General features: G+C 35.5%; 1 long non-coding RNA gene across 1 annotated transcript; it reads left to right on the top strand.

Moving 5' to 3' along the window:
- The first annotated feature begins 5,063 nt into the window (after window positions 1-5,063).
- Window positions 5,064-7,733, top strand: LOC127547059 (uncharacterized). Its single transcript, XR_007950059.1, has 3 exons — window positions 5,064-5,518; window positions 6,182-6,229; window positions 7,477-7,733. It is a non-coding gene; the product is annotated as an uncharacterized LOC127547059 (long non-coding RNA).
- Window positions 7,734-8,671: the final 938 nt, after the last annotated feature.

Here is an 8,671-nt window from a genome sequence, read left to right as displayed (position 1 = left end):
TCCTGTGCATGATTTGTTTGTATATATTCTCATGTTACCTCCTCCATTAGATTGTAAATTCCTCAAGGAAAGAGACCATTTTATTTTTTGCTTTCTTTGTATCCCTAGCACGTAATACAGTGATTGATATGTAGTAGGGCATTAATAAATGCTTATTGACAGACTAAATGAATATCTGTTGATTGGTGATTTAATGTGAGTAAAATAACTCATTTTCCTCTGTAAAATGAGGAAGTTGGGCTAAATTGCCTCTAAGGTCCCTTTTAATTCTATGTCTATAAATCTAAGCTAAAACACTGAGTATCGTGTGTTTACCTTGCCAATTTAATTCAATGAACTTTGACTCAGCCCCTGTTATTTGAAAATACTATATTTATGGACTAAGGAAAATATGATGTGCTTAAGAAAGTTACCAACTCCCAGAAGGATCAGACATTCACCTAGAGCTGCCCTTCCTTCTCAATCTTCTATTTTTAGCTCAAGGCCCCTTCCCAACAAGGCTAGTTATCACCGAATAGTAGAGTACATTGGGGTGACATGTAAGAAGACTGGGAATATTGTCAAGGGGCATCTCAGAACCCAGTTGGGATAGTCTGGAAGTGGGAAGACCCACACCACCAGGGAGGCTGCCTACTTGCTGCCTAACTGCTCATAACACTTTAATGATATGAGAGTCCAGAACCCTATTCCTTGCATTGACATGAAAGACACCAAACTCATCTCCAACCCTGCCACTGTATATACCTGACCTGTATCTTATATTCTCCTGGCATCATCATCTGATTTACCTTTGTAACCTAACAGACCCTGGGTCTTGCCATAAGTCACCTCTGTATGCTTAGAGTTGCCAGGTCTTTCCAGCCACCCTGCAGCTGAACTCTCTTCTTTGTTGGCTCCTCTATTAAAATAAACTCCATGAAAACAGACACTATCCATTTTTTTTCCTTTGTATCCACAATATCTACCTAATAAGTGCTTAATTAATACTTTTTCACTCTCTCATTCATTCAAACTCCAGTCCTTAAGTTTGTGAAGATCAAAGTCAGTGCTGAAAAAGGCTTGAGAAATGGCATCCAATTCCCTTATTTGTAGAGGAAGAAGGTCATACGAAGAAGAACCTGGATATGAACCCAGGTTTTCTAACTTCAAATCCAAGGCTCCTGATAATGGATCATATGCAACTCCCACATTTAAACCCAGGCTCTTTGCATCTTCATGTCTATGCAGAAGGAAGACCTGGAGGCTGATCATCCCTTCCTTTCAAAGTATGTTCACAACTGTCATCTTACTCATCCTCAGAAATCTCAGTCCCACCAGTGATGATAAAAAATAAACCCTGAAAGTTTTCCACAATTATTTTTCTAGGCTAATCATAGAAGACTCACACTTGGGTTTCTCAGTACTTCAGCTTCAACATCTGAGAAATGGAAATCCAGAAGCCTAGATTCCTCATCACTCACCATTCAGCAAGGTATCTTGAAATGAAAGGGTATTTCTGATAATATTTATTCAAAAGAAAAGGTAAAGGAGGAGAGACACAGATGGAGACAGACAGGATAAAAAGAGACAGAGCTACAGAGACAAACAGAATAAATGAGTGTCAGTGAGAGCAGAGAGAGAAATAGACAATCTTCACACAACAGTTAATGAGTATTTATTAAGCACTTATTGTATGCCAGGATGTTAAAGAATGAGGATATAACATGGTCCATGAGCTCAAGGAGCTCCCTTTCTTTGGGGATGGAAATATACGAACAACTACCTACATTTAAGATACTATAATGTAAGTGGAAGACAATTTCAGAAGGCATTGGAGGGTGGGCAAGATGCAGAAAGATTGGGGGAAAGCCTCTTGCAGAAAAAAAGATGAAATTTCAACTGAGTTTTTTCTTTTGTGGATGTAGACTAGTTTATTCTCAAAATCTTCTAATAAATATAGAAATAGGTAAGTCTATCTCTATAGCTTCAAAATCATTGATTGGTGTTCTTGGAGGTACCTTTTTCTTTTTTTACATTGAATTTAATTAGTATTTTATCTTTTACCAGTTATATGTAAAAACAATTTAAATATTCATTTTAAAACTTTGAGTTCCAAATTCTTTTCCTGCTTTTCTTCCTCCTTTCTCCCTTCCTCCATTAATAAGGGTAGCATGCAAAACATTTCCATATTAGTCATGTTGTGAAAGAAAACATAGTCCAAAAATTCTTAAGAAAAATAAATTTTGTAAAAAGTATGCTTCAATCTATAATCAACCACAATCATTTCTTTCTCTGGGGATGGATATCATTTTTATCTTAAGTCCTTCAGGTTGTCTTGGATCATTGTATTTCTGAGAATAGCTAAAGCATTCACAGCTGATCATCTTAAAACATTGCTGTTACTTTGTACATAGTACATTTCATTTTGCATCAGATCATCTAAGTATTTCCAGGTATTTCTGAGAATATCCTACTCATCATTTCTTGTAGCACAATAGTATTCCATCATAATCACATACCACAAATTGTCCAGCCATTCCCCAATTAATGAGCATCCTCTCAAATTCCAAATCTTTGCCACCAGAAAAGAATTGGTATAAATATTTTTGTACATTTGGGTTCTTTTCTTTTGTGTTTTTTATCTTTTTGAATATAGAAAAGTTGTCATGCTTTTATGGCTCTTTGGGCATAGTTCCAAATTGCTCTACAGAATGGTCAAATCAGGTTCACAACTCCATCAATAATGCATTTATGTCTCATTTTTCCCTCATTCCCTTCAATATTGACATTTTTTTTTCTTTTTTTGTCCTATAAAACAATCTAATAAATAGAAGGTAGTATCTCAGAATTGTTTAAATTTGCATCTCTCCAAACAATAAGTGACTTTGAGTATTTTTTAAATATATCTTTAGTTTGCTTTAATTACTTCATCTGAAAACTGTTGATATATCTTTTGATCATTTATCAATTGGGAAATGGCTCTTATTTTTATAATATTGACTCAGTCTCTATATGTTTGAGAAATGAGGTCTTTATCAGAGAAACTTGCTTCAAAAACTTTTTCACTGTTACTACTGCTGTGTTTCCCTCCATCCTATTTCCCCCACACACACCTATTTATTTTATTCTTTCTCCTTTCATCCTGTTCTTCCTCAAAAATATTTTGCTTCTGACTATCTCCCCCAATTTGCCCTCTCTTCTCTTACCTCCCCTTCATTTATCCCCTTCCTTTCCTACTTTTCTGTAGGATAAAATAGATTTCTATACCCAACTGAGTACATATGTTATTCCCTCTTTGAGCCAATTCTGATAAGAATTAGGTTCACTCATGTTCCCTGACTTCCCCCCTCTTTTCCTCTATGGTAAAAGCTTTTTCTTGCCTCAGTTTCTCTCTTCCTTTCCCTTTCTTCTAGAATATTCCACTCTCACCCCTTAATTTTATTTTTTAGATATCATGCTGTCATATTCAACTCACACCTGTGCCCTCTCTCTAATATTAATAATAACAATGTTTTTGTGAGTTAGAAGTGTCATCTTTCCATGTTGGAATGTATTAAGTGCCTTATAATTTCCCTTTCTTGGTTACCTTTTGATGTTTCTTTTGCATCTAGCATTTGAAAGTCAAATTTTCTTTACATCACTGGCCTTTTCATCAGGAATGCTTGAAATTTCTCTATTTCATTGAATATACATTTTCCCCCTGAAGGATTATAGTCAGTTTTTTTGAGTAGATGATTCTTGGTTGTAATCCTAGCTTCTTTGCCTTTTGGAATATCCCATTCCAAGCCCTTTCACTTTTCAAAGTAGAAGCTGCTAAATCTTATGTCAATCTGACTATGATTCCACAATACTTGAATTATTTCTTTCTAGTTGCTTGCATTATTTTCTCCTTGACCTTGGAGTTCTGGAATTTGGCTATAATATTCCTGTGAGTTTTCATTTTAGGATATCTTTCAGCAAATAATCTTGGGTTTTTTCAATTTCTATTTTAGCCTCTGTTTCTAAAATATCAGGACCATTTTTCTTGATAATTTCTTAAAAACTGATATCTTAGCTCTTTTTTTTTTATCATGGCTTTTAGGTAGCCCAAAGATGTTTAAGTTATTTATCTTAGGTCTATTTTCCAGGTCAACTGATTTTCCAATGAGATATTTTAACATTATCTTCTATTTCTTTGTTCTTTTGGTTTTGTTTTATGTTTTTTGATTTCTCATAGAGTCATTGGCTTTCATTTCTATTTCATTTCTATTCTATAGAATGTGGATCTATAATAATCTAATGTATATATTCTATATTTATATATGTAAATATGTAGAAATCGATTTTACTTCAATTATAATTTTTAATCATAGCTTTTTATTTTCAAAATACATGCAAAGATAGTTTTCAGCATTCACCCTTGCAAAATCTTGTGCTTCAAAATTTTTCTGTTTCCCTTCATTCCCCCTGCCACCCCTAGACAGTAAGTTAATCAATATATGTTAAACATGTTTACTGAGTTCTAATTTTTAAGGAATTATCTTCTCTGGGTAGTTTTTGTACCTATTTTTCGATTTGGCCAACTCTACTTTTTAAACAGTTTCTTTTTTCTTCTGTGAATTTTTGTGCTGCTTTTCCATTTGGTCTAATTGTTTTAAGGTGTTATTTTCTTCAGTAGTTTTTGAGTCTCTTTTACCAAGCTGTTGACCTTTTTGAGCTTTTCCATGGCTTTAGATCAATTCCTAATTTTCTTAGAGGCTTTGGATATAGGAACTTTGATTTTGTTATCTTCTTCTGAGTGTTTTGCTCTTCCTCATGACCCTGGTGACTTTCTATGGTCAGAATTTTTTCTGTTGTTAGCTCATTTTCCCCCAGTGTATTTCTTAACTTTTAACTCTTTGTTAAAGTAGGGTTCTGCTTCCAGGATAGAGGGTACACTGTTCCAAACTTCAGGGATTTGTGCAGTTATTTTCAGTGATTCTCCTAGGAATATATATGTAAGCTGTCAGTTCTTCTAAGTTAGAGGTGCACTTATTACTCTTTTAGCTTGTGTTCTAGTCTGTGAGCAACACAAGCACTTTTTTTTTTTTTTTTTGCCCTGGAATTGTGCCATGTCCCGGCTCCACTGTAACGATGAGCTCTGGTGTGATAGTGCTCCTCCTTATCCGGGGAGACACCCAGGACTGCAATCCAGATCCAAGCAACCCAGAGTCCCACTCAGTACTAGCAAAGAGACCCTTGTAATCTCCTTCTGTCCAGATGTTCGACCCCCTTATCTTCTGTGAGCTGAGAACTCTGCAAGCAGCTACCACTGTTGCTGATTCCGTGGCTTCCATGGCTTCCTCATGCTTTACTGGGGTTGGGGCTGTGCTGGATGAAGCCTGCTTCACTCTAGACTGTGTTCTACTCTCGTCCAGGTGCGGCAGACCTTTCTTGTTGACTTTCTAAGTTGTCTTTGACTGGAAAAATTATTTCACCCTGTACTTAGGTGTGTTCTGCTGCTCCAGAAATTGATCTATGGCATTATTTAAAAGTGTTCAGGAGTTTGGAGGAGGCTCTGGTGAGTTGTTGTCTTTTCTCCACTACTTGACTCCACCCACCTTTTTTCTTAATTGATTTTGGCTGAGTTTTAAAAGTTTACTAAGACTGACCACCAACCCCTCCCTATCCCTTTACAGGGACTCTCATTCATAAAGACTTCTCACTATCTTTATAGTGTCTCAGCTCTAACATCCAAAACCTCCAAGTTCCTAAAGGTTTCAAATGCAGAGAATTTACAGATTATATCTGTTTTAAGAAATCCAATTTATCTTACTCTAATGCCCTGTCACTGTTACTTTTATTGTTATCATTACTATCAGTAGTGTATGCCAACAGGCCTCCAGCCTGGTGATAACTTCAGTCCCTGAGCCATCTTTACGCCATGGTTGCCGAATTCAAGAAAGTTATAAAGCAATAGAGAGGTGTGCTAGTAATTGTTTAACATTTAGCTTGGAGCACAGAGGGGAATGTATACCCGCAATTTTTTTATTTAATCTGAATTATTAAAATTTTCTTAAATCTAGATAATTGATGAAACAAGAAATCAAGACCTTAGTTGTAATAATTGCTGATTTCTGAGGTATAGATGCTCATGCTAAATATTTAATAATTGGCTCTCTCGCAAGCCAGTCAGAGCTGACTCCAGCATGTCACTAATCTAGTCAAACCTTTTATTTTGTAGATGAGAAAGCTAAAGTCTGGAAAGGCATGACTTTTTCAAAGTCATATGGTAAGTAATAAAGTAGGTCCTTTGATTAAAGTTCTAAAGTAAATATTACAATAAAAAAACTGTTTTGAATGGGAGAAGGAGGGAGGAAGGGAAAAAAGAATATTGGGAAAGAGCTCCAGGGAACAGAAAAGGATTCTCAAAAGTAGACAGCTCTCACTTCACAGATTTGTCCTAGGCTAATACATTCAGACAACAGATACAGACAAAATTATAAAACAAATATTTATTGATTATTGGATAAGTTACACAACCTTTATCTGTCTCAGTTTCTTCAACTGTAAAATGGGGATAATAATAGTACCTATTTCCCAGGGATATTATAAGGCTCAAATGAGAAATTTTTAAAACACTTAGCATGATGCCTGACACATAGTAGAGGCTTAATAAATGCTCTTCCCCCCTCCCCATCCCAGTTCTGCTTTCTGGAGACAAATAGAACAAATCTAATTCCAATTCTACATGATGAATGAATAGAGAGATGATGAAAAAGGAGATATAGATAGATGGAAAGACAGACTATATATGTATATATGTAAAGATAGATGATAGATGGATGGATGGATAAAAAGATATATACATAATTACATAAACAAAGGTATATAGATTAGAAAGATAAACAGACAGAGACAGACAGAAGGGAATACATAAATGGAATATTACTAAAAACTTGTTTCAAATACAAAGGTCTCTAAATACAAGAACCCATCAAATACTTTGAGACAACTATTATGCTCCCCTCCCCAAGTCTTCTCTTCTCTAGGCTAACTCTTAGTTGCTCCTAATATATTGTGCACTCAAAGTATTTGATCATTCTGATTGCCTTCCTCTAGATTAAAGCTTCTAAAACTGTGGTTTGTGACCCCCTGTGGGATCACACAACTAAATATGAGGATTGTGAAATTATGATTTGTTATCAATAAATGTTTAATTTGTGTAACTATTTTATATACCTGGGATTGTGGGGAAAAAAACTTTGTACAAAAAGGTGTTGCAACTATAAAAAGTTTATTAAGACCTGCTCTAGATCATCTTCATCCTGTCAGCCTCCAGTCTCTGAAAACATGATCCTCACAACTGAATACCATCCTCCACAGTGAGAGCAGATTTCAGTGGGACCCTCACTTTTCCTGGAGGCTCCATTTCTCGATGTAGCCTAGAATGAGCTTTTACAAAGGCTACAACCTGATGATGACTCCAATGGCTTTCGTAATTCACTAAAAATCTCTAGGTTTTTTTTTTTTTTTCAGAACAAACTCAGTCCCCACTATACTTCTTATGGTACCCACTGAGATGACCAAGGAGAGAACTGACAACATGGAATTGAGAATTGTGCAGTTAAGGATACAATCACCATCTCTTTCACTTGTATTCAAGGCCCTCCATTTGAACCCAGTCTACCTATCTGACCATACTTCCTCCTACTGCTCTATATAGCCTCTCTGCTCCATTTAAGCTGGACTATTTTTTATTCACTAAATAAATTGCATGTTTTTCTCTCTGTGATCACTTATATAAGCCATCTGCCAAACCTAGAAGTTAGAATCCCAGTAATTTAGCCTAGTAAAATCCTTCCCTTCTTCTTAGGACTAGTTCCTCAAAGCCTTACCTTTGCCTCTCAGTCCCTTTACTGAAAAAAAAAAAATTTGTCTTTCTTTGACACATTCATGCCATTCTATCTGGTCTTTCCTATCAATCAGTCATCTAACAAGCATTAACAAGTTTCTATTAATGTGGACTACTTGCATTTTTTTCTTCCCAGGTTATTTTTACCTTCTGAATCCAATTTTTCTTGTACAACAAGAGAACTGTATAAATCTGCACACAAATATTATAGCTAAGATATACTTTAATATGTTTAACATGTATGAGATTGCCTGCCATTTAGGGAAGAGGGTGAAGGAAGGGAAGGGAAAAGTTGGAACAGAAGTGAATGCAAGGGATAATGTTGTAAAAAATTACCCAGGCATAGGTTCTGTCAAAGTTATGTTTAAAAAAAAGTTCCTATTGTGTGCCAAGTATCATAGTGGGTACACAGAAACAAAAATGAAACAGTTCCTGTCCTCAAAGACTTTACCTTCTACTGAGAAAAACAGCACAAATGTGAGCAGGTGCTCCACACCCATATGTTGTATATATATATATATACAAAGTGAATATAAATTCATGGGAATGGGAGGATCAGAAAGAACTTTCTGTAGAAAATGATATCTAAGCATGAGATTGAGAGTTCTAAGCTCAAGTGGATGAAACTAAAGGGGTGTCTACACCAATCACGTAGACTCAGTCACTCATACACCCATATCATATCCACACACACACACACACACACACACATACATACATACATACATATATACATATATATGAATGAGTTCTAAATTTTGATAGAAAATAAGGTAGAGATTCAAAAAAGAGGAAGAGAAGAGAGAGTGAATTTTGGAT

This window comes from Antechinus flavipes, chromosome 2 (genome assembly GCF_016432865.1).
Source record: "Antechinus flavipes isolate AdamAnt ecotype Samford, QLD, Australia chromosome 2, AdamAnt_v2, whole genome shotgun sequence".
NCBI classification, from domain to species: domain Eukaryota; kingdom Metazoa; phylum Chordata; class Mammalia; order Dasyuromorphia; family Dasyuridae; genus Antechinus; species Antechinus flavipes.
Note: the sequence above shows the minus strand (reverse complement) of the source record. Positions and strands in the feature narration are given on the sequence as shown.